The following is a 25,605-nucleotide window of genomic DNA, read 5'->3' on the forward strand; positions in this document are numbered from 1 at the left end:
TCTAAATCATTACAGAATATCAGTGGATGAGTTTAGTGTGTGGTGGGGGAAGGGGAGTATGGTCAGCAGGCCATTTCCCTTGATCAATGTAATCAGCATACTTAGAGGGATGTTGAACAAGGAATTATTTCTTGTTCTTTGGGGTTTTGTTTTCTTTTTCTAGGGGGGAACTATGGATATTTTGTGTAGGGGTGTCCTGCTGGAAGCATACTGGAGAGTGTACACCTGCACACCATAAAATCCAGTCATTGTGCATTCAAGATCCAACTCTTTATCTTGCCACGGTGCTCTGGCAGCCTCCACCTCTTCACTGAGCTCTGGCAGAACTGCAGGACTCATCCTTTTGTAATAGGAACCCAGACACGCAGATTTCTGTGTTTACTGCAGAGTAACGGCTGGGTGGCACCCAGACCTGCCTGTCAGGGATCCAGTGAGTTTCTGAAGACGGAGCCTCAGCTTGCTCCACCCTCGGTCACTTTTTCTAGTGAACCAGCCCATGCAAGATGATGGCAAAACAGTATCAGACGTCCTACCTTATTTAGCACGAGACTACCTATCCCTTCTTTTCTTTTCACAACCCCTTTGGAAGGCCGGAGAAAAACACAGCCATCACCACCATCTGGGAGAAAACTTTAATTGCATCAGGGTATTTATTTTATGTTGCAGTAGCAATCCTCAAATGTGATGGGTTGTTAATAGTAAATGAAGAGCAGGCTGTTTTGACACAGCGGGTGTCCGGTATTTTCACCAAAATTACTCCTGTTGTTTGACAGGGCACTTAAGTGAAAATACCTGCCAGAGTAGCAGGATACGCTAAGTTCACCTATATTAAATGGGCCCCTCAGTGTTCTTTGCCTCTGTAGTAATACTAAGTCTGAATACAAATCTGTAAAATGTACAATTGCAGAGGAAAAAAATGTGAAACGTTTATCTAATGTCTGGTGACGGAAAAGATGAAAATATGCAAATAGCAAGAATTGCACTCCTGGGGCAGTATTGATGAAGCAGAAATGAAGGTTTTACATTTATTTGCGCTTAAACGTAGTGTTGAAATAATCATGTGTGACTTTAACCGAACTAATAAAGATTGTACGGGGACAAAATGTGCCCTCAGAGTAGTTGCCAACATTTATAAGCGTGCTTTATATAACGTGATGTATTAGAATTGCACTAATCCGACATAATCGTAAACGTGTGCTATGATTTGCTTGCTTGAAATGCTTTAGCTTAGCATTACTTTAGTGGAGGCTTTGGCCTAGTTGCCTGGCCTCACGGTTTAGATGCTCGTATTTTTCCAATGTGCTAATAAACGTGTATTTTTGCTTGAAGCTGTACTTTTCCACTGAGATCGTTCACATGCTTATCTTAAGGTTCCGTGCCAGCCTGGCATATTTCTCTCTTTACTCCAAGGTCAATCTGCAGGTGCGGACAATGGAAGCTCTGAAAGTGAGTTAATTGGTATAAAATGTTGCAACTTGCGTACCCATCTCCAAGGATAATGTATGCTTAAGTAAAAGCTTGAGAACTGTCGTTTTTGATTGGACAATTTGAAGCTAACCTATGAACCCTCCAATGGAAGACCCTACTGGATTTGAACTGTTGTCTATAAAAACCAGGTGCACGAGAAGAAAGTAGCCATTACGAGCCATTGCAGCCATTGCCAGCTATTACTCAGCCATTATTGGACATCCCGCCATTTTGTAGACTTCGTAGCTATTATGGCCCACCTTGCTGCGACGCCATTTTGAAAGAGACTTTGATGCTTTCTCTAATCGAGAGAAAGAGACTTTAAATGATTCTTGCCCTAGAGACTTTAACTTTGATTTGTCCCTTTGCATGAAGTAGTTGTTTTACCTTGCCGCCGTGAGGCAATTGCCCCCGTCCACCCCTGCCCCTTTGCCCCGTCCCATGCTGATCGAGAAACGGTACCTGTGAGACGAAGACTTCCTTGTATGCTGATCGTAATTGGTAAATATGAAAGGAAATTGTACAATTGCATTGTGTTTCTTTTAGGTAACCAACTGCTGATTTTTTGACAAGATCCCTAGTTAGGAGTTTTCTAAATTAATGTTGCTAAATTGTTTTTGCATGAAGTCCCACATGCCGATGCTAATTTGAGGTTAGATGAGGATTCCTTCTGTTGCACGATGCGATTTGAGACCTTGTTATGCTGACTAAATGTATGCAATTAGCTCGTTACAGATCATAGTATTAGTGATTTGCATTGCTATTATCGAATGCCTTGTTATTCAAATGCTGCATAGATTGCACTTGTTTCGCCGCTATGGACAGCTATTAATGTTCATTTATGTTTATCATTTGGTGTTGAGACACATTTATATTGTGCTAGCTTTATTAATATAGGGAAATAAATTCATTAACTTTGAATAAACTGGTGTGGTTATTCCTGACTGAAAGGTCAGGGTTCGCCGAAATGTATTCTGGATTAATTGTTAAGTGTTATGTTGATCAGGGCATTGCCTATGTTCGTTATTGATTATTGATTTGATTAAATTGACCGATTTAGAGTACGGAGAGTTCCACTTAGCCAAAAGATTCATCGGCCTAAAGAGCGTCCAAAATACAGGTAAATTATTAGTACGGACCGCTCTATCAGTATCATGATGGCTCTGCCCTTGTGAGGTCTCTAACGTTCTAAAATATAAATCAGAATTTCTCAGAGTTGATGCACGAACTACAAATAGAGTAAGTTGGAAACAGTGAGAAGAAACGTGCCTCTGTTTCAGACTTATTCTGTCTAAAGTTCATACAGTAACTCTAACAAAATCTGGGTTATATGTTTGAACCTGTGGCACCTCACACTCGGCTCTGTGCAGAGTCATCATGACAGGACCCTGGGGGGAGGGTTGGGGGAAAAGGGAGGGGTTACTTTTTGATAGGGGAGTTGAAAGTGTTTTGGACATCTGTTTTCTTCCCAGCCCCAGTGGCATCAATCCTCCCTCTAAATCTCAGTTTGTTCTGATCAACTTGTTTGTATATTCAAAAGGTTCTTCCTGTGCCTTCTCAGTTTGTATAGGTATCATTTTCTTCTATATTTTAATTTATTTTCGTTATCTGACAAAGACTTCAAGGACCACAAAGTTTTCTCAGATCAGGCCCCCTACTACTCGCCTCCAGAATTTCACACATGTAACTGGAGGCAAGAGGCAGCTTGAGCAGTGATTAATATGTCTTCCAAGAAATAACCATTAACAGTGCAGTAATCATACCAGGACGCAGGGCAGCCACAAATTAGTTAATATTTTGTCCTGGGGTTGGCTACCTAAAAGTCTGTTTGTTTTTATAAGTGCTTTTTATGAATTGTACAAGTTGACTACTTATTGTGTGGAAGTGCACATAGTTCAGCAAGAGAAGAGTACCATCACTCAGGGAAAGGTAAGCCAATAGCGGAAGTGGGCTGAGTGGTCTGACCCCTTGTCTCATGCTGCCTGCTTGACATACCACCATGAAACTTTTCACGCACAAAGTGGGTAAAAAAGAACACTTTAAAAAAAGTTTCATGTAGATTCACCAAATGGTGCCAACATTATTAGCAACACAAAAAACGCATTTGCTATGAAAATGTTGACCTAACTATTACTACCCAGTGGTGACTATAAATATGTATCTGAGTCCGCAGATTGTGCTTTTTTAAAAATTTGGTGTAAATCCATTCAGTAGTTTTTGAGAACTTAAGGTTAAAAAATATTTGTATATCGAGACGGTGGGTTCAAGGGACTCCCCCAAACGCCCCTCATTTAAAAAATAGAGTGCTCTGATTGGCCCACTAACCTTTTTTTCCCTTGGGCCATCTTGCTCCCGTGGGAGTAAGAGTCCTGCAAGAGCGAGCGCTCTGATTGACTGCTGCAACATGAGAAAAATGTTGCTGGGAGCCATTACAGGACTCAGGGACGTAGCCCCCTGTCCTGAAGTTTTGTAAAAAAAAGTAAATGTAGGGGCAGGGTAGGGATACCCTTACCCCTAGGCCACAAGGTGGGTAACTCAGAGGGACCAACCCTGGGGCCAAAAAAAGAAAAAAAACAACAGCAAAAATTGCCACGATCCCCCCCTTCCCATGGGGCCCAATCTATTAAATAAGGGGAGGGAGGCCACATGACCCCTCCTTGAGCTGCATTCATACCCAGGGACCCCATCCCCTGGGGCCTGATTTAAATAATTTTAAAAAGTACCTGTTCCCATCGCCGCCTTTCCCCTCACTCCTCTCCTCTTCTTCTGGTGTCCCACCAATCACTGGGACACCAGCACATGCTTTCCAGGTGCTGCTTTAATGCTAAACCTAGCATGAGAGCAGCATTAGGATTGGCCTGAGCAGATTTGTCTGCCGCTTAGACAATGCACTGGAGCCTGAGCCAAAAGCTGAAAAATAAATGATAATGACATATCATTTTATTTTTCAGAGCCTGGCTTAGCCGGGGGGAACTCTCCTTCACCATTGCGAAGGAGCTGCCCCTGGAGTAAAGGAACCTCCCTACATCACCAGACACCTCCTAGCCCCTATTTTCACCACCTTTAAACACATCAGAGTTGATGAGCCTACATAAGTCTACTAGACAGACCACGCCCTCCTCAAGTTCAGCATCCTCATCCTGGTCCAACCCACAGGCACCACCACCAGACCAGCCTGCCCAAACTGGAGCAGAATGACTGACGAGGACTGGAACACCACTCTCAATATCCAGTGACTCAAACACAGCAACAGCCTCCTCAAAGCCATCAGGACTTTCAGCAATTGGATCACCTCCTGTGCTGAGTCCCTGGCCCCCCTCAAACACATAAAAAAAGAGAGTGAAACTACTGAAAATCTACATATATCTTTCCTAAACCCAGACAAATTGTTAAACATTTTTAATGACTCTCACCCACCAGAGTTACCCCTAGTGGCATGCTTCATCATCAAGTCCTCATCCAGAACACCTAGTGTGTTTGGATGGACTCAACCTCTACACCAATGGAAGGAGTACTTCTAAAGATAGATGTTTTATGGAAGATCTGTAATGCTGTTAAAATTGCCTATGATACCTTTTAAAAGATGTATTTAATACTAGGTTGGTACCACAGTAAGATTAAAAGTCGAAATGATGCTACAAGGGATGGTGTTAGGAAGTCCCCAGCAAACAAGCGATTATGGTGAACATTTTTTAGCCATCTCAGCCCTCACTGTGTCTGTTGGTTTCGTCAAGACCAAGGGTACATTTATAAGAAGAACCTGTGGTTCACTATCCTGCACTGGAGTGTGAACATCTAATGTACTCCGCAATCACCCTACTATAATTGTGAGGAAACAAGCACACATTCATGTCATTTATTCACATATGCACTTCTATGATCCAATAGTTTTTTGAGTGCCCTGTCACTTGGTTTTATTGGCACAATAGGGGAGTGGAGGAGGACCGACCCTGTAGTAAAACATTCTTCAAGGGTTCTGATCTTGTCATTCTAACTATTGATGCCTCCTAACCCTGAATATGCACAGCAATAGAGCAAGATTTCAACTCCAGGCCATTTGATGCAATGGGAATTCATACTAAAGAAATACCACTGCAAACAGCTAAAGCACAAACGGAGAATGAGCCAGTGCAATTGTCAAGAACGCTTTGACTCCTGTGAAGGGTGGAAGAAGAGCAAAATATCTGCAATTCAAAAAGTATCCACAGTGGCAGAGACGGCATCCTTACTGGAAGGTATTGTGTCGAGTTGTATTACAGTCATTGCACAGAGAGAGGCATCGAAGATGGCCGTCAGGTTGTCCAGGCACAAGTTGCAGTTCTAGTGTTCCTCTTCCAAAATCGAGTTGTTAATAGGCGTGCACGGCTTGAGTAACGCGCACATCAACTTATTTCTGGATGGATTTCGGAGGCGAAATGAGAGAGTGCTTTTCCTGAGGTGAAAGTTTTCAGCGAAGGCACCCAAGTTCAAAGGATTTGACAAACAATTCAAGTAAGCCAAGGAAATCTTTAACTATGTAAAGTCGACAAAGGTTTCAAGGCAATTCGCAGCATCCTGAGAGTTCCGATTGGATTCTATGTTAAACACTTGATAAGAACAATTCAAAAGACAACAGAGAGCATATGAATAACTGTATTAAAACGTTAAAGACTTCAAAGTAGTCAGCAGGGTTTTTGAGAGTTGTCAGCTGGGTTTGAAGAATCGGACATGACAAGAACATTTCAAATGCACCGTAGAAGGTGTTTGTAGCCGGCAGTTGGAATTACCGGCTACATCACGGGCAAAATTGGGAACGGAGTCCCGATTTCTTTACCCGTGCGGCGAAAGTGATGGCGTTGGGAATCCTAGTGGGCGGATTCCCGAGCCCCTGCAAGGTCGCCAGGACAACACGGAGGCGATCGGCGTCACTGGGAACCCGGATATCCGGGTTCCCCAGGGGGTGAAAAGAGACGAGGGACTACGCGCGGCGCGCGTTCCAGAGAAGGAAGACGCCAGAAGAGACGTGAGGAGAGACAAAGAAGAAAACCAGGAAGGAGAAGAAAGAACACCGACTGAGACAACGAAGACGTTTAGTGTCAAGGACACTACAAGAAATGGAGAGCCTGCAGAAGGACGCGAACTCTGCCACGTCCCAGGAGGGACGTGGCTAAACCAGGTACGGTCCTTTATAAAGGACAGCTTAAGATTAAACTCGGGGAGGGAGAGGGCTGCGGGAGAGGGGAACAGGGGAGCGAGGGGAGGAGGGGGAAGGCAAGCAGGAAGAGAAGGGAGAAGGGATTGAAATAGGGGCACTATAAAAGAAGAGTAAGATCACTATAAAAGAGTAAACCTGATGTTTAAAAAAGGCACACAAAGGTGACCTCCCCCTTTCCGTTCTGACCTTTATGTCATCACTTGATTCTAGGGAGTGGACACTATCTCTCTCTCTCTCTCTCTTCTTTCTTTCTCTCTCTCTTTCTCTCTCTCTCTCTCTCTCTCTCCCCCTCTCTCTCCTATCTGCACAACTTTTATCACATCAGAAAAACCCCAGACTTACCCATATTTCCATTCCTCTTGTTTCCGGTCCATTTGGGAAACCCACGGAGACTACCTTCGCCTGTCAAGAGGAATCCTGGAAAAGAAGAAAACAGCATAGGGTTAAGAGTCAACAGTCCCTATACCTCTGAGTACTGTCACCGATAACAAAAAATTAACAAAAACCATCGTTTCACACCCCAAGTGAACATCTTAGTCTTTACAGTGGTGCCAGAAGTGGGATCAGTGTGCGATAGAGGACAGACCCAAAGGTGAAAATGGGGAAAAAACCCACTTTGGAGGATATGATCCAGCAGCTAGCCGAAGGACAGCGCCATCTTCAGCTAGTATGGGAGGCTCATCAGAGGGAGGCTAAAGAAGATAGAGAGGCCCTACAGAGCGCGTTAAAGAGCCAGGCCACTATCATGGCCAACAATCAATTAGTATGAAACGGCCCTCCAAAAGCTCATGGACATGATTGCAGCCAGCAAGGTTCATCCTAATGTGCCTAGCTCGGTTCTCCAAAAATATCAAGATGGGGAGGATCCCGACACTTTCTTTACCAACTTTGAAAGAGTAGCCTCCTCCGCCCAATGGCCCGAAGAACGCTGAAGTCAATACGTAGCCCCGTTACTGACAGGTATTCTCCAAACTGCCTATCATGCTGCAAATCCAGATGGTACCACACCATATAAAGAGATTAAAAAGAGCATATTGGAGAGGGTGGGTCATGACGCAGAATACTACCGCCTCCAGTTCTGGAAAATTAAATGGGGCCCCATGGAAGACCCTCGGACATTGTATTACAAGGTAAAAGATTTGGGACTGAAGTGGCTGGGCCCTCTAGGAACAGAGAGGGAGGACGTTATAAAAACAGTAATTCTGGAACAATATTTAGAATCCCTCCCTCCACCTGAAGTTGGATACGTCAACACCCGAATGTCGATACGGCTATGGCGGTAGACTTAGCCTGTGCCTACCATCGATCGACCGAATTTAAGAGCAGGATTCCCAAACCAACTACCAGGTCATCACCCATACCTCTACAAACTCTTCCCAGGAAAACCTCAGAAGACGTGGGACTTCCCAAAATGGGAGACCCCCCACCTATGCAACAACCACAGTGTTACAGCTGTGGTGAGTGGGGACATATAGCTCGAGTGTGTCCTCGGAAAGGAGACAAACCAGAACCGATAGAGATAGGAGTCACAAGGGGAAGAGTCCTATGCACAGGAGGGGGGGGGACTCAAGATACAGACAAGAAATAAAAGTAAATGGGAAAGCTCTCCTAGCCCTGATAGATTCAGGATGTAGTCAATCCGTCATAAGAGCCAATGTGGTGGATCTATCAGGGCAACGTAACCACCAATGGGTCTCTATATGCTGCATACATGGGGATAAAGGTAACTACCCACTGTCCATAGTACAGATAGAATGGGAAGGACAACAAGATCCACTACCGGTGGGTGTCATGGACCGTTTGGTGGAGGACTGTATATTAGGAACTGATTATATACACTTCCCAGAATTACTAAAAATGCTAAGATCTCGAATCGCAGCAGACTCCTGGTGGGCTGAGGCCCCTTTTTCTGGCAGCCATATAGAGAATAAACCCTGCCGACATAAACCCACCAGACGGGAGAGAAGACAAATAAAACAACAATATCAGAATACCGAAAAAGAAAAAAGTGTAGAGAAGGTCGTAGCCACAATTCCAGCTCCCTCACCTTCCTTCCGGGTCAGTCAACGGGAAGACCCCTCTCTCCATAACGCTTGGAAAACGGCTAAAACAGAGAGTACTAACGAGGTGGGTCCGTACTTCCTTGTCCAAAAAAATATCCTGTACAGAGTCATCAAACGAGACGAAAGGGAGAAACGTCAACTAGTAGTACCCGAGCCCTACCGCCCACAGGTACTCTTTCTGGCCCACAATTAACCGGGAGGGGGACATTACGGGAGGGAAAAGACGGAAGAATATTTATTACGAAGATTTTATTGGCCGGGTGTATATGCACACTTACGGCGGTACTGTGCCCAGTGTCCCCGATGTCAGCTCATAGATCCAGGACCCCAAAGGAAAGCACCCCTCCAACCCTTACCTATCATTGAAGTTCCTTTTTCTAGAATTGGCATGGACCTAATAGGTCCCCTTCTCCCATCCACCAAAGGACACACTTATATTCTTGTGCTCGTTGACTATGCCACCCGGTATCCTGAGGATATACCTCTTACTAGCATGACGACTAAAAACGTAGCCCAAGCCATGATCACCTTCTTTGCTAGGGTAGGGTTTCCAAACGAAATCCTAACGGATCAAGGGACGCCATTTATGTCTGCTTTAATGGCCAATATTTGTAAGGCTTTAGGAGTCAAACAGATTAAGACCTCTGTATATCATCCCCAGACGGACGGTCTGGTTGAAAGATACAACCGTACCATAAAAACATTATTAAAGAAAACAGTCTCAGAATCTGGGTGAGATTGGGACCGAAAACTTCCCTTGGTCCTTTACGCCATAAGATCACATGAACAGGCATTTACCGGACATAGGCCCTCATTCTGACCTTGGCGGGCGGCGGAGGCCGCCCGCCAAAGTCCCGCCGTCAGGTTACCGTTCCGCGGTCGAAAGACCGCGGCGGTAATTCTGACTTTCCCGCTGGGCTGGCGGGCGGTCGCCTTCAGGCCGCCCGCCAGCCCAGCGGGAAAGAGGCTTCCACGATGAAGCCGGCTCGGAATCGAGCCGGCGGAGTGGAAGCTGTGCGACGGGTGCAGTTGCACCCGTCGCGTATTTCACTGTCTGCGCAGCAGACAGTGAAATACATTTAGGGGCCCTCTTACGGGGGCCCCTGCAATGCCCATGCCAGTGGCATGGGCACTGCAGGGGCCCCCAGGGGCCCCGCGACCCCCCCTACCGCCATCCGGATCCCGGCGGTCGGACCGCCGGGATCTGGATGGCGGTAGGGGGGGTCGGAATCCCCTCGGCGGCGCAGCAAGCTGCGCCGCCTTGGAGGATTCAATGGGGCGGCGGTACACTGGCGGGAGCCCGCCAGTGTTGCCGGTCCGACCGCGGCTTTACCGCCGCGGTCGGAATCCCCATTGGAGCACCGCCGGCCTGTCGGCGGTGCTCCCGCGGTCCTCCGCCCTGGCGGTCTTTGACCGCCAGGGTCAGAATGACCGCCATAGTCCTTTCGAGCTCGTCTTTGGACGACAACCCCGTAGCCTGTTAGATATGGCAGCTGAGATTTGGTAGGAAGAGGGAGAAGAAGAAAAACCCTTATTAGATTATGTACACAAACTGAAATACCACCTACAGACATTGTGGGAGGACGTATGCAGACATATGGAAAAAGCCCAAGATACCCAAAAAAAGATATTATGACTGAGGGTCAAAACCACGATATTTACAGCCCGACGATAAAGTTCTTACATTACGGCCCTGTTCAGACAATAAACTCCTTGCCAATTGGCAAGGTCCATATACTATATTAAAAGCGGTTTCCCCTGTTACTTACTTGGTGGAAATATCCAAGAACCCAAAAAGAACACAAATCTACCAATTCAACCTACTAAAAAAATGGGAAGAACCCAATATCATCCCAAATCATTCAGCTACAGGATTCTTAATAACTTCTGAGAAACCCTTAGACATTGAATTGTATCCCACCAGTACAGATACAGACACAGAGACACCCCATATTAACCCAGACCTCTCAGAAGAACAGCTAAGACGATTAAAGGACCGTTTGAGAATACATAGTGCATTTGTTTCGGGTAAACCCAGTAAAACACACTTAATCCAACATCACATAAGAACCCCTGAGGGGCAGGTGGTACGACTACGTACATATCGCATTCCAGAGGCCCGCAGACATTTAATTGAACAAGAGAGACAGTCTATGTTACAAATGAAAGTAATAGAGCCATCTACAAGTCCTTGGTGTTCTCCCGTAGTACTTGTCCCAAAACCAGATGGTTCTGTAAGATTCTGTATTGATTTCCGCCGTCTAAATGAAATTTCCCTATTTGATACTTATCCTATTCCCAGAGTGGACGACCTACTTGAACGATTAGGCAAAGCCCAATATATGTCAACACTTTACCTAACAAAATGATAATGGCAAATACCCCTAGCGCCAGCCGATCGGGAAAAAAACACCTTCTCCACACATTCAGGACTTTACCACTTTAATGTACTCCCGTTTGGCCTCCACGGGGCCCCGGCCGCCTTTCAGAGGTTGATGGACCACCTCTTAAGACCTTTCCAAAAGTATGCTGCAGCATATTTAGACGATATCGTGATCTTCAGCGAAACATGGGAAGACCATCTCGTCCATCTCAATGAAATTTTCCATGCATTACACTCAGCCGGTCTCACAGCCAATCCCAAAAAATGTCATCTGGGTTACGACCACATCGCTTATCTTTGGTACTTTATAGGGAGGGGCCAGCTCCGACCCCAGAAAAGCAAGATAGAAGCTATCCAGCAAGTTCCGACTCCCACAACAAAAAAAGAACTCCGCTCCTTTTTAGGACTGATAGGATATTATCGCCGATTTATACCCAGTTATTCCACTTTACCCGCCCCCCTCACAGACCTCCTTAAAAAAAAACTACCGTCTAAGATATCTTGCCTGACAGCCCCCCAACATGCCAGTTTCCAACATTTAAAATCATGCCTCACTACAGAACCTGTCATACGGTGTCCTGATTTTACTAGGGTTTTCCATCTTCAAACTGATGCCTCGGACGTGGGGCTAGGGGCTGTGCTTTCCCAACCTGACGACGATGGACATGACCACCCCATTGTCTTCATTAGTAGGAAACTGTTACCCAGGGAGTGTCATTATCCGATTATCGAACGTGAATGTCTAGCTATTAAATGGGCTATTGAGAACCTGAGGTACTATCTCTTGGGGCATCCGTTAGTTTTGTTTACAGACCATGCTCCCCTGACTTGGTTGGCTTCTAATAAGGACACCAACTCCTGCATCCTCAGATGGTTTATGGAACTACAACCCTTCTCTTTTCAGGTTCGTCATGTTCCAGGCTCTCTTCAGGGTCCTGCGGACTATTTGTCTCGGTTTCCCGGGCCTTCGGAACTATATCAGTCCCGATCTTGGGATGGGGTGTGTAGCCGGCAGTTGGAATTACCGGCTACATCACGGGCAAAATCGGCAACGGAGTCCCGATTTCCTTACCCGTGCGGCGAAAGTGATGGCGTCAGGAATCCTAGTGGGCGGATTCCCGAGCCCCTGCAAGGTCGCCAGGACAACGCGGACGCAATCGGCGTCACTGGGAACCCGGATATGTGGGTTCCCCAGGGGGTGAAAAGAGACGAGGGATTACGCACGGCGCTCGTTCCAGAGAAGGAAGACGCCGGAAGAGACGTAAGGAGAGACAAAGAAGAAAACCAGGAAGGAGAAGAAAGAACACCGACTGAGACAACGAAGACGTTTAGTGTCAAGGACACTACAACAAATGGAGAGCCTGCAGAAGGATGCAAACTCAGCCACGTCCCAGGAGGGATGTGGCTAAACCAGGTACGGTCCTTTATAAAGGACAGTTTAAGATTAAACTCGGGGAGGGAGAGGGCTGCGGGAGAGGGGAACAGGGGAGCGAGGAGAGGCGGGGAGGAGGGGGAAGGCAGGCAGGAAGAGAAGGGAGAAGGGATTGAAAAGGGGCACTATAAAAGAAGAGTAAGAGCACTATAAAAGAGTAAACCTGACGTTTAAAAAAAGGCACAGAAAGGTGACCTCCCCCTTTCCGTTCTGACCTTTGGTCATCACTTGATTCTAGGGAGTGGGCACTATCTCTCTCTCTCTCTCTTCTTTCTTTCTCTCTCTCTCTCTCTCTCTTTCTCTCTCTCTCTCTCTCTCTCTCTCTCTCCTATCTGCACAACTTTTATCACATCAGAAAAACCCCAGACTTACCCATATTTCCGTTCGCCTTGTTTCCGGTCCATTTGGGAAACCCACGGAGACTACCTTCACCTGTCCAGAGGAATCCTGGAAAAGAAGAAAACAGCATAGGGTTAAGAGTCAACAGTCCCTAAAGCTCTGAGTACTGTCACTGATAACAAAAAAATAATAAAAACCATTGTTTCACACCCCAACTGAACATCTTAGTCTTTCCTATCGGCACACCCACTGCCACAGTGTTGTTAACTGTTTTAATGACAATAAGGTCCAGAGGTATTTGAAGGCCTTGGTGATAACATATCATAAAGAAAGCAACAAACAAAATATGGTTACCTACGAATAAATATTTAAAAGACAGTCAATAGGAATTTCAGTTTCATAAGTCATATGACAATATTTAATTTTATATATATATATATATATATATATATATATATATATATATATATATATATATATATAGCAACCACTTTTTACAAAAGGAAATTAAGGCAAGAATGAACTAATGGTACATGCCTACAGAAACAATGATACTCAGCAAGAAAATATCAAATTGACTAGTATCCCAATCATATAAAGATAGCCCTTCATGTAATCTATTTATTTATTATTAACACTGATATATGCCAGTTGAGAGAGAGAGGGGAAAATTCCTCAGAAAATTCAGGTAAAGAGTGTGGAGTATAATAGAAGAAAAAACCTTATTAATTGTTGGTAATGTTATAGGTGTTAGAGAAAACAATGTGTCCCTAGTAATTGTGATTGTAATCTTTCAGATGTTGCTTCAAGAGAAATATAGAAGAGTCTAGCAGACTGAACAAAAGAAGGAGCAGGCCTCTGAGTCAGTCTCTCTTTATTCTACTCCCCTTTCCCCTTCCAGGGAGCTCAAAATGAGGAACTATTTGTTACGAGTAGCCTGGGTAGGGAATTGAGGATACATCTTCTGCTCCTGAGGAAATCGAACCAAGGTACTCTGGCAGATTGAAGTGTCTCCTAAGTATTTACTGGGAAAATAGATTACCTCCTGAGCAGAATGGCCGAGGGAATTGATGTACAGGCTTTAGCTACCATCATAGAAGGGTTGCAGAAACAGTTAAACCACACTGAGAAGAGAAGGGATTATCTTCCCTTCCCAGCAAGATTTGACCGAGTAAAGAGTGAATATACAAGAGGAGGAGATGGTGTAGCAATGGATGAACCAATGCAAATTGGTTGAATATGAGGACCTTTGACCAAGGAAGAAAAGGAAAAAGCAAAGAGCAAACCAATTGCGTCTATATTGTGGAGCATCCGGGCATTTTGCGAAAGAATGTTCCAAAAAAAACAAAGATTGGGCAGTCAGGAGAGGGCAAGCTTCATCAGTAGGAGGAGTTGCCCTGATGAAAGCAGAAACCAAGACAACTCCCACAGAACAGCATGTGGCAAATATCTTGCAGGCAGCTGCGCTGCATTTGGTACAATCAGTTTCAGCCAAAATTCAAGATAAAGGAATTCAGGGAATCTCAGTCATGATTGATTCTGGAGCTACGGGCAACTTTTGTGATATTAAATATACCCGAAAGATGGGAATTTGATTTATCAAGCAAACTGCCTTGGAAGTGGTGAGAGCAGTAGATGACACCAATCTCTCCCCGGGCCCAATCACCCATGAAACTGAGCCCATTTGGTTACAAGTGTTTGGAGGACATCAGGAACAAGTAATTTTTAACTTAATTGATGCCCCACAATTTCAATTGGGCTTGCCTTAGCTCACTGAGCATAACCATCAAATTGATTGGAGTACGAGAATGATTGATCTCCGTGTTGTAAAAGAAATTGTTTTCATGATCAAGTGGGGGTTTCTGCAAGATCGCAAGTGACCTGTTTGACACTGCATGATCCTATGATCTGTGCTTTCGAAACTGCAGAAATCCCAAAAGAATACGAGGATCTAACTACTGTCTTCGACACAAAAGAGGCTGAGAAATTATCTCTGCATTGATCATATGATTGCAAAATAGAGTTGGAGCCAGGAGCAATTCTGCCATGTAGTTGAATATATGTGCTAACTGAAGCAGAGAATCTTCATCTGAAAGAATATTTAGATCAATATTTAGCCAATGGCTTTATTCATCCTTCGCAGTCTCCAGTATTTTCCCCTCTGTTATTCATTCCAAAGAAGGATGGGGGTCTTCTGAGTTGTATAGACTATCAGGCCCGCAATAAGGTTACCATCAAGAGCCGTTATCCGCTACCTCTGGTGTCAGTCCTCCTTGAGTAAGTAAAAAATGCTAAAATATACACCAAATTAGATCTTAGAGGTGCGTATCATTTAATATGAGTGGCATCTGGAGATGAATGGAAGACAACCTTCCGAACTCGATATGGATTATTTGAATATCAAGTGATGCCCTATGGGCTGTGTAACACCCCGCGGCTTTTCAACATTTTGTAAATGACATATTGCGAGAATATCTTGACAGATTTGCAGTGGTATACATAGATGATATCTTAATTTTTTCTGACCATTTGCAGGAACATGTATTACATGTCCGATTTACATGTCCGATCAATCCTCACAAGGTTGCAAAAACACAATCTTTATGTAAAATTGGAATAGTGTGCATTTCATGTGAAACTAATTGAATTTCTTGGATTTATTTTGTCATCTGAAGGGGTCAGTATGGATTCCGCTAAGGTTAAGGTAGTGCGAGACTTGCCACCTCCTCGCAGCATTAAGGAGATCCAAAGTTTTTGGGGATTTGTCAACTTCTATCGAAGACTCATTTTCACCTTCTCGCAAACAGTCAGTCCCATCACTTGTCTATTAAAAAAAGGAGTGAAGTTTGAGTGGTCCAGGGAAGCAGATAATGCTTTCAATTGTTTGAAAGATTCCTTCACCACAGCTCCAATTCTACTACACCCCAATCCAGATGAACCCTATTATGTGGAAGCTTATGCTTCTGATGCCGCAATTGGGGGTATTCTTTCTCAGCGTCATAAAAATACAGGACAACTGCATCCAGTAGCTTTCTTCTCTCGAAAATTGACCCCATTGGGAGTAAATTATTCCATCGGTGATAAGGACCTTTTGGCAGTCAAGGAAACCTTTCATGAATGGAGACATTACATAGTGGGGGCTTGGCATAAGGTCACTGTCTACACTGATCACCAAAATGTACAATTTTAAAAATCTGAACGCTTGTTAGCAGCCAGACAATTGCGGTGGTCCCTTTCTTTTGCAGACTTTGATTTTGTTATTTGTTTGACTTTCGGCCTGGAACAGCCAATGGCAAAGCAGATTCATTGTCTCGGATGGATGTTTGTCTACCTAAGGAAATTCCAGAAAAAAGTTTGAATTATTCCCAATGCAAAGCTTGCATCCACTATCCATTATGCAGGCTTGACTCTAGAGATTCAAGAAGCTTTATCACAAGAAAAGATGTTGAAGTGATCCAACGAAGCACCAGAAAGAGTGATCAAGGATAGATTACCTTATCATAAAGGCACATTATATGCCAATCTTAGATTTACAACAAAAGGTCCTTCAAGTTTTGCCTTGATGATAAATTGGCTGGACACAAAGAGTTTTAAAAAACTCAAGAGTTGGAACAAATACATTTTTGGTGGCCACAAATGAAAGCTGAGATAAGACAATATGTGGCAACTTGCGAAAAATGTCAAAGGGAAAAATCCAACAGATCAGCTCCACAAAGGCTTCTAAGAACTCTACCCACAGCTCCTCACCGATGGCATACTGTTACTATGGATCTTATAGTAGATCTTCCCAGTAGTCAGGGTTATAATACTATTCTGTTTTTTGTGGACACTTTCACTAAGATGGCACATTTCATTTCTTTAAAGAATATCCCTCGAGCCTCTCAAGTTGCTCAACTATTTACACAGCATATAGTACAAGCTCATGGGATTCCAAAAATTATTGTATCTGACAGGGGAACCCAATTCATTTCCCACTTTTAGAGAGCTTTTACTAAGCGGTTAGGAATTGATTCATGTTTTTCTACCAGCTATCACCCAGAAACAGATGGGCAAACAGAGAGAGTGAATCAAGAGTTAGAACAATACTTGAGACTCTATCTATTTCATCAGAAGGAGGAATGGGCGTAGTTGGTTTGGGCAGCTGAATTTCCTATAATAATGGTATACATTCCACCACAGGGTTTACCCCCTTTTATCTAAATCAAGGCAGACATCCTAATGTAATTTTGGGAAAAGTAGACAACACAGTTCCAGCAGTTGAAGATTTTGAAAAAAAATTACAAACTACCTTAGTGAGTGCTAAGAAAAACATAACCCAAGCAAAGATTTCATATTAAGTTCAGGTGATAAAAGAAGAAGAGAGAGTCCCATTTTCACAAGAGGTGACAAAGTTTGGTTATCCACAAGACATTTACATCTTAAAGGGAATTGTAAGTTTCAGCCTCTATTCAATGGTCCATTTAAAGTGGATAAAATGATTAATACAGTGGCAGTTAAACTACAGTTACCGTCACATTTAAAAATACACCCAGTCTTTCATGTTTCATTGTTAAAGAACAGTACTCCAAGTTTACGATCTAATACTCCTCCAATTCCAATTCAGATTAACTCTGCAGGTGAATATGAAGTACATCAGATTTTGGATTCTAAAATAAGAAAGGGCAAGTTGTACTATTTAATTGACTGGAAAGGATGTGGTCCGTAAGAAAGATCTTGGGAACCTCAGAATAATGTGCATGCTTCAAGACTGATAAATAACTTTCACAAAACTATTCCAGACTAACCTAAATTGGAGAACCGTTCGTTGAGGGGGAGTACTGTCAATAACCCTCAGAGTTGCAATGATTTGACTCCTGTGAAGGGTGGAAGAAGACCAAATATTTGCAATTCAAAAAGTGTCCACAGTGGCAGAGGTGGTGTCCTTATTGGAAGGTATTGTGTCGAGTTGTATTACAGTCATTGCACAGAGAGAGGCATCCAAGATGGCCACCAGATTGTTCTGGCACAAGTTGCAGTTCTAGTGTTGCTCTTCAAAAATTGAGTTGTTATTAGTCGCACACGGCTTGAGCGCTGCGTACTTCAGCTGAGTTCTGACTGGAGTTCAGAGGCGAAATGAGAGAGCGCTTATCCTGAGGTAAAAGTTTTCCTCGAAGGCACCGTAGTTCAAAGGATTTGACGAACAATTCAAGTAAGTCACAGAAAAATTTAACTATGTAAAGTCAACAAAGGTATCAAGGCAATTCACAGCGTCCTGAGAGCTCCGATTGGGTTCTATGTTAAACACTTGAACAATTCAAAAGACGACAGAGAGCATATTGATAACTGTACTAAGACGTTAAGGGCTTCAAAGTAGTCAGCAGGTTTTTCTAGAGTTGTCAGGGGCCCCATTGGACACCTGTACCCATTACGACCTACTACAGAGGACTACGACCTAACAGGGCCATACCCATTCTCAATTCCATCACTTCTGCCATGAGCTTCCCAGATACTGGGAAACACATAGCTCTCCTCCCATTGCTTCACAGACCCTTCAACACTTGTCAACTACAGGTCAGTTTTCCTGCTGCCATTTCCGGCCAAGGTCTTGTAGAAATTCATCAACAGGTGTCCCTCCAAATGCATCAATGTCCACCAACTCCCAAGCACCATTCACTCTGGTTTCAGACCCAACCAAAGTGTGGAAACTGTCCTCATTACCACCATGATGGCATCTTTAGGACTCTAGACAGAGGAGACACCCTCATCTTCCTTGACTTCTCTGAAGCTGTTGACATGGTATCCCACACCATCCTCATCTAACGCCCATACAACATGGGAATCCAAGTCAAAGGACATGCACTCTGATGGATCTGCTCCTTCTTGACTGGAAGGACCCTATCAGTCAGCAAGGCATAGTACACCTCAGACACCTGCGACCTCGTCTGCAAAGTTCCACATGAATCCTTCCAGAACCCTCTACAACTCACACATGGTCCCTCTAGCCAGCATCAGCCACTCTCACAACATCAATGTCCTCTTCTATGTTGATGATACACAATTAATTCCCTCCTTCACGGACAAGACACCCAGCACCCAGATCAACTTCAGTCCCTGCATGACTGAAATCACCCACTGGATGAAGACCAACTTTCTAAAGCTGAACACTGACAAGACTGAAATTGTGTGATCTTCAGGAAGAGCACTTCATCATGGAATTCCACCTAGTGGCCAACTGAGCTAGGAGCAACACCCACCCCATCACCAACGCTAAGAACCTTGGGATTCTTATCAACTGCAACCTCGACATGATTGCCCAAGTCAACACCATCATCGCCTCAGGCTTCCATACCCTGAAGATGCTAATGAAGCTTTTCCAATAGCTTCCAATCAGCACCCAGAACAATGTCATTCACATCCTAGTCACAAGAAATCTGGACTACAGGAACACCCTCTATGCCATGTTCAACAAAAATTCACCAGAAGGGGGGGGGGGGACAATACAGAACATGGCATCCAGAATCACTCAATCACAACTTCCTACACCGCACTCACATCACACCACACCTCAAGACGCTCCACTGGCTTACCATGCATAATTAGGCACTCCTCATCCACACTTTCAAGGCACTATGGGCCTGATTCTAACTTTGGAGGACGGTGTTAAACCGTCCCAAAAGTGGCGGATATACCACCTACCGTATTACGAGTCCATTATATCCTATGGAACTCGTAATACGGTAGGTGGTATATACGCCACTTTTGGGACGGTTTAACACCGTCCTCCAAAGTTAGAATCAGGCCCTATGTAACACTACCTCAGCATACCTCAACAATTCCATCTGCTTTCTCAAACCTTCCATCCCCTTCTGCTCTTCGGGACCCCTTCTTGGACACCTCTGCTCAACAGGACTTCTTCTAGGACAGATCCCACGGCTATGGAAAATCAGATCAGGTGGTCAAGCTTTCTCCTACATCTTACCTAAAGCATGGATCAGCCTGCCACTGTACATAAGAACCTCCTTCTCACTCCTTGAATTCTGCAAGAAGCTCAAGACCTGGCTCTTTGAGTAGTCCCCTAGGCCCTAGGTATGGCTATGCTTATACCTGCTTAGTGGCAGGATACCTTCTCGGTTGATAGTGCGCTCTACAAATCTACATAACATAACAAATACATGTGAAGTGTATGTGATTTGCTTTTAGGAGAATGAGATTTGTTAGGCAAGGCAACACATCAGATAGGCAGTGAAGATCTGTGTGGGTATGGCTGTAGCTTTTTGAGACATCAAATAATATTTGTCTCTCACCAATAGGGAAAAAGTAGGGTATCTGTCAGGAAGAATATGTTCTCACAGAGAGAGAGTGAGGTCCATTGGTATAGAGTCTTAGTCAGTGCAAACATCAAAGGCATGAGTGTGCTGGATAGATGAAACAGTGGTATTTGGGGTGTGTGAATTGGACACAGTATTGTATTTACTCCTCCTTTATGCTCCTAATAGAATGCTTGTTGACAAGTTCATACGTCTGGATACAACAATAGTATTTTCCTCTTCCCTGTGATGAAGACCAGCAGTAGGCCAAGACACAGCAGGCCAGCCACCAACCTAAGCAGTGGGCCTCGTGCTGAGATCAAGCATTGCAATCAGTTTGGCAGTCAACAGGCTGAAGGCAGCAAGAAGGAACTGATGAGTAGCAGGGGGCTGTTGTCTGGAAAAAACCAGTTAGCACCCCATCACAAGGGCCACCTTCACCAAATAAAAAAAGCCATCTGTAAATGTGGCAGCTGATGAACTGTTGCTTCCTAGCAGACCCAGCAGTTTGTCACTTCATTACACACTAAAATGTAATGATTCGGCCCCAGGAAGGTTATATTTTGTACTTCTGCAAGACAAGAGGACTGTTTAGTTTGTATGGTAAGTATATTTATTTGTATTAACTGAACATTATCTTGGTTTTTTGTTACACCTTCTTTTATTACAGAGAAGAAAACAGATCTGAGCTAAAACAGATCTCAGACGCCAAAATGTGAATATCATATTTGAGGTCTTGACACTTAAACCACTGTAAATGTTCTCAGCCTCAATGCCATTCACAGATTACCTTCTAAGTAATGACATAGGGCCTGGTTTAGAGGTAATGCAAAATGTTACGTTAACTTTTAAACAGATTTGGAACTGAGCTAATAGTATACGGCCAGTATAGCCTCTTATTTTGTTCCAAGCAATCTGTTGTGAAATAAGGTATTGTAAAGATCCGAATTAGCAATTGCCAAAACTCTAATGTAAGTGAGTAAGATGTGGGCTTTGGTAGTCAAGGAGTTTGTAAACATGTGAAGCTATAGTGCTCAACAGCCATTTACCAGTCTATTCTGAAGCAGAGTGGGCCTCTCTTGTTCCTTATGTAAAACTTTCCAAGGTGAGATTTTCAGCACCAGGAAAATGAGACAAATTAGCTCTGATGCCCTAGATATTGTGTAACTCGACTCATAGTCAGTGCAAGGTCAGCAAGGTAAGAAACACCATTCCCTGTAGCTTGACATCATATCTATGTTGGATGGGACATCAAGCTGCAAAGGAAGGGTCAGATAAAGTGAAACTACTCATCAGGCAAAATCTGGGAACATTATACTAATTTATGAAGTGCAAATACCCCAACTTGGAGGTGATAGTGTCTTATTTTACCCATCCCTGTATTTGGGAGGTATGGCCATAATTAAAGGTGTGTGCTATGGTTGTAGCCATATGATCGGCTGAACGTGTACTCGCCTAATATCCAACTGGACCTATTTATGTGGATCTGTATCTCTGCATCCTCTGAGCATGATGACGGGACTCTGGGTAGTTGCATTTTCTGCTGTGACCAGTGGTTGAATTTTCCAGTGACCGTGCATACTCTCATGGCTAGACATAGAGTGCTGTGTGAATATTTTCTCATGCCGTTTTCCTTTTGATATATATGCTGGAATATGTGTTGTGTTGCATCAATGTTATGTTGGACTTCACCTCTTTGCCATGATTGAGTTGAGTCTCAAAGCTGCCTTTCCATTTGGATCCAGTTCTGTCAGGTGTAAATGCCTGTTAAAAGAAGTATGCTTGAACCAGGCGTGCATATTTGCTGTCTATGAAGTGAAGGTTGTTAGCATGTTCACTACTGCTTTGGGAGTGCACATCATTTAGCTGCTGGCATGTTTTGTGTATGAAGTTGCTGTCATCATTTTTCGTTTATTTCATAGTGGATGCCTATAAATGGTGTGTGATGTGTAAGTATTCTGTTCAGTAATGCAAAGTTTTTGGAACGGGTTAATGAATTTCTCATTGGATTGTAATCACAAGTACATTTTTATTGTCTGGGATCACAGTGCAGCTGTTGCCAGAAAATTATGCGACAACCACCAGGAGAGGGGCTTTGGCTCTGCTCACATGTTGGGAACCAGAAAGACATGTTTTGATTTGGCAGAAGTCCTTGCCCTCCAAAGCTGTATTTATTATGTTTATTTATCGAGCTGGCTGAGCTTCAACTTTTAGGGGCACACACAAGCCACTTTAATGGTATTAAAGGGTCTTAGAAAACCAGTTATTGTGTGGTGTTTTTCTCTGGCAGCAGCACAGATCCTAGAAGGCAGTCATTAATGTATATGGATTTTTAGGTCTGGCTTGGCAGTGCATTCATAAATCAGACCTATTGGCATTGCCAGTGCATGTTTGTTTTTGAGATCTTCACGAGCTACTTCAAATGGAAATTGTCATCTGTTAGTACACTTGATTAATTCAGGTCTGCTTTTTTCCATATATTGATATTTATGGAAGTTTGCCCGCTAGGCACCCCTGGATTAAATTTTTAGCTATGCTCACAAAACATTTCACATTTTGAGAAATTACCAAAATTATGCAAATTATGCATTTTGCAATGTTTCATAATTGTTTTGCTTATGGGACTTCGATTCAAGCACAAAATATCACATTTGACTCTTTTATATAAGGCATGTCTCATGTCACAATTTCACACAAGATCCCTGGAAAGTGCTTTTCATGCAATTCACATAATAGCATGCAACTTTGTAGAATGTCGTGCATTTCCATAGCTTAATACATGAATTATACACCACTCATTTTGTTCATCCCATACCCTGTTTTCTTGCTTTGAGCTAGGTGAAACTCAAGGTGTATTTATTTCACCCACTAATTACAATTACTTCAGGTGGTGTTTTAACCAGGTATTACAATTACCTTCTTAAATTAGTTGCTGCCCTGGAAGTGAGGCTTAAATGCAGTTGGGATATTTATCGTACCAAAATCTGCATGGTTTACCTCTTTCCCTGACCATTTTACCCCAAAATACTTGACCATGATTTTGGTAATGCAAATACATGGGGGAAACAGTGAGGGTGCGAGAACTATCTCAAACTCGTAATTCTGGTTCCGGCAAAAACGCCTGTTTCATTGGGGATCGAATTTTACAACCTGCTCGTGATCCGGCAATTAGTTCCTGAACTGCAATCATACGCAAATGTAAACAATTGGCACTTAAAATCGAAAGACTTCATATCTCCTCAGGTTTACAGTCGATTTTTCTGGACAGTGCATGCCCAGCTGCTAATAGTCTAGAGAGAAACATATAGGCCCTCATTCTGATTCTGGCGGGCGGCGGAGGCCGCCCGCCAGAATTCCGCCATCCAAAATACCGCGCCGCGGTCAAAAGACCGCGGCGGGTATTTCAAGTTTTCCCCTGGGCTGGCGGGCGGCCGCCAAAAGACCGCCCGCCAGCCCAGGGGAAAACGACCTTCCCACGAGGATGCCGGCTCGTAATAGAGCCGGCGGAGTGGGAAGGTGCGACGGGTGCATTTGCACCCGTCGCGTATTTCACTGTCTGCCAAGCAGACAGTGAAATACTTGTAGGGGCCCTCTTACGGGGGCCCCTGCAGTGCCCATGCCATTGGCATGGGCACTGCAGGGGCCCCCAGGGGCCCCGAGACTCCCCCTCCCGCCATCCGGTTCCCGGCGGGAGAACCGCCAGGAACTGGATGGCGGGAGGGGGAGTCGGAATCCCCAAGCCGGCGCAGCAAGCTGCGCCGGCTTGGAGGATTCCTGGGGGCAGCGGGAAACCGGCGGGAGACCGCCGGTTTCCCTTTACTGACCGCGGCTAAGCCGCCGCGGTCAGAATGCCCCGCGGGGCACCGCCGGCCTGTCGGCGGTGCCTCCGCGTCCCGCGGCCCTGGCGGTTCTATACCGCCAGGGTCGTAATGAGGGCCATAGTTCTTTTAAAGACTGCAGTGTCCCTAACGTCACAAAATCTCTCCTCTCTTTTCTCCTCAAAACTGCTATCTCCATATTGTACTTTTTAACCTAAAGTACGAATAACAAATGACTCCATGACTCCTACAGTCAGTTATCTAGGTCTCTATATTTTAAAAGACCCCCAAGGTAAATGACCACACTATTAAAAAAACACCTACGGCCAAATTACCAAACAAAATCTAAACTTCCAGTTTCCAATACTTTCCTAGGGCCAATTATTTAAATTTCAACCAAACTCAACTTTAAATTAACTAGGATAATAAGCTCTGTACACTATGGGAGATGTATGATGAACTGGAATTGTAGGGAGATGACTTCTCTGTACAATGTTTCAATTAACAATGCTTCAAATTACCTTTAAGTGGAATATTCAAAGAAGCCTACTTTGCTTTAAGTCTAAAAAATGTGTATCCCTGGCTTATACATATTACAAGTACCTGACACCAAAGCAATGTGATGAATAGTGCTGTTTCTTAAATTCAAACTTCACATATGGTAATACACCCCTCATATGTATATTATTAATGTATTTATTGTATTTACTTTACATTTTTATGTGAAGTTACTGCACCATAAGGTATTGGAGAGCTTTACAAAAAATGTAATTGTCAATATAATACACAAGAAAAAGTAGAAACATAGTAAAAAAACAAACAAACAAAAAAAAAACTACACGAGGTATATCTAACAGGTAATACAGGCTTATTTCAGAAGAAAAGTGGATATGTGGATTTTTAACTTTTTCTGTTTGGTTTGGGTTAGATTTAACGGGAGAGAGCCCCAAAGCCCCAAGTACAGCTGCCACAGCAAAGTTCTAATTTTGCTCTTGGATCATTCAATTCAGTGCTGTTTTGTCATCATTGGTGATTACTGTATTCAGACAGCATTACATGCCACACTCTGTTCAGTTCTTGAGTATGGTGTTTCGTTGCGGCTATGATAGCAAAGACTGGACCTTATATTGATTTGTACAAATAGATTATCACACTGCAGCTTAAAGATGTTGTGTTTTTGAACGAAAGGCAAGTGAAAATTAATTTGATTGAAAAGAGAAATATACATTTTAACCCTCTTCTTTTAAAACGTGCACAGTTGAACTAATCACAACATTTACCTGTACTAGGAATATGTAGAACGAAACTCCTACATTATATTTCTAGAATGGATTGTTGCATGTATGACTAATTTTTAAGCAACTATGAAAAAAGGGTTTCTATAAAGTGCGCATTAATATTAAATATGCAGTTGAGGGTAAGTTACTACAATCACAATGACGCATTTTTAAAAAATGAATCCCGCGGAGAAATAGGCAAATTCAGCCCCATAAATCTCGGGCTATTTTTCCTGTTATTACAGATTATTATGAAAACGGTCACGGAATTAAACTCAACTCCAAACAAAACGTAAAACTTGTTCTTGTCAGGCATGTTTTGAGGAGGCGAATGTCACTGTGAAGT

The sequence above is a fragment of the Pleurodeles waltl genome, chromosome 3_1 (genome assembly GCF_031143425.1).
Source record: "Pleurodeles waltl isolate 20211129_DDA chromosome 3_1, aPleWal1.hap1.20221129, whole genome shotgun sequence".
Classification (NCBI taxonomy): domain Eukaryota; kingdom Metazoa; phylum Chordata; class Amphibia; order Caudata; family Salamandridae; genus Pleurodeles; species Pleurodeles waltl.